Source organism: Octodon degus, unplaced genomic scaffold (assembly GCF_000260255.1).
Source record: "Octodon degus isolate 3935 unplaced genomic scaffold, OctDeg1.0 scaffold00330, whole genome shotgun sequence".
Lineage (NCBI taxonomy): Eukaryota > Metazoa > Chordata > Mammalia > Rodentia > Octodontidae > Octodon > Octodon degus.
This window is the reverse complement of record NW_004524906.1, coordinates 779,067-780,790: the sequence shown is the minus strand read 5'-3', so window position 1 is coordinate 780,790 and position 1,724 is coordinate 779,067. Positions and strand designations below refer to the sequence as shown.

Genomic DNA, 1,724 nt, shown 5'->3' with positions numbered 1-1,724 from the left:
TTGGTTCTTTGAAAGATTAAGTCAAATGCACAACCCATAAGCCAACTTTATCAAAAAACAGTGGAGGAGATCAAATCCATGTGATTAAGAATGAAAATGGTGGCAAAACAAGGCATTTTGAAGAAATCCAGATCATTGTCTTCATTTTCTTGTTACTGAAACAAAATACATGGCACTCAAAGTCAAAAGGCTTAAGACAGTCTAAAACAAGACTGTTTTAGCTCACAGTCTGCAGAGGTTTCAGTTCATATTTGGCTGGTTCAAAGGCAGCGTGGCATGGAGTGGGTCATAGCAAAGGGGAAGTGATTCATGGAAAGCCAAAGACAGCAAAACAGTGAAATAGCAAAGAAGCAATAGCAGCAACAGCCTTCATCTCCCTTCTACCTCCTCTAGGTTATGTACACTTTGGTAGTTCCAGGTCCACACCCAGGGGCTTTCCCATTACACACACACAGTTATGCTGAACCAACCAGTGACTGATTCAGTGATCACACATCCTATCCTCAGTTAATACTAGGAGCATCACATGCTTAATACCAGGATCACATACCCTAGTTCCAGCCATTTCTGAAAACTCCCACCTAAAATCACACGAGGCTTTGGGGAGACATCTGAACACCAGCCATAACAATCATCAGTGGCTACATTCAGAACTTGTACTCTAGAAAGGTGAAAAACTCATAAGAAAGAGACAGATTCATAGAGAGATAGATATAGATATACACATAGACATACACATAGATATAGATATATAAATTAACAAAGCTGAATCAAGAAAATAGTTTTAAAAATTACATAACCCAATATCAGTCAACAAAATTTTAAAAAGTCATGTTTAGAAAACTACCAACAGGAGCCAGGGAGATGGCTCAGTAGAATAAGCACTTCCCTGGCAAGCACAAAGGCCTGAGTTCAATCCCCAGCTCCCCCCCACCACCACCACCAAAAAAAAAAAAAAAAAAAACTACCATCAAAGAAAAGCCCAGGTTCTGTCAGATTCACTGCTAAATTCCCCAAGAATTTTAGAGATGATCTGATGTCACTACTCCTCTAACTCTGCAATGAAATTGAAAGATAAGCAATGCTTCTATACTCATTCCTGCAAGCAGCACTCCAAAACCAAAATCAGAGAAAGATCCTACCAAAAAAGTGAAGTATAAGCCAATCTCCCTAATTAGCATAAATGCAAAAGTCCTCAATGAGAAATTGGCAATGGTATGAAGGTTTGAAGGGAGGGTAAGCGAATGGGGGTAAAAATGATATCAGGGACAGGTACAAACTCTCTTTGATGAAGGTGATTGTTATGTATATCTAAAATGTACCAATAAAATCATATTTTAAAAATACTAACACAATAAAGAAAATAATGAGACACTGGCCATCTAATGGAACTAGAAGAGACTTGGAATAGCAAAAACAATTCTGAACAACAAGGGCGAGGCAGGGGACACCACAATCCTTGATTTGAAGTTATACTACAAAGCCACCATGATAAAAACAACATGGTACTGGCAAAAAGATAAAAGCAGACCTGAAAGTCAATGAAATAGAACAGAAAATGCAGAAACAACTCCTTGTACACTTAGCTACATTATCTTTGACAGAGGGGACAAACACCTTCACTGGAAGAAAGGCAGCCTCTTTAGCCACGTATAGGTTTACCTGATCATCACTCAAGCAGTGCATTCATTTGCATACTGACTATTCTGAACACTGAATGGGCA

At 38.7% G+C, this 1,724-nt stretch overlaps 1 protein-coding gene across 1 annotated transcript in view; it reads right to left on the bottom strand.

Moving 5' to 3' along the window:
* The window catches only part of LOC101570005 (BMP-binding endothelial regulator protein), a 241,952-nt gene that overhangs the window by 157,274 nt on the left and 82,954 nt on the right, over positions 1-1,724 (bottom strand). The window lies entirely within an intron of this gene.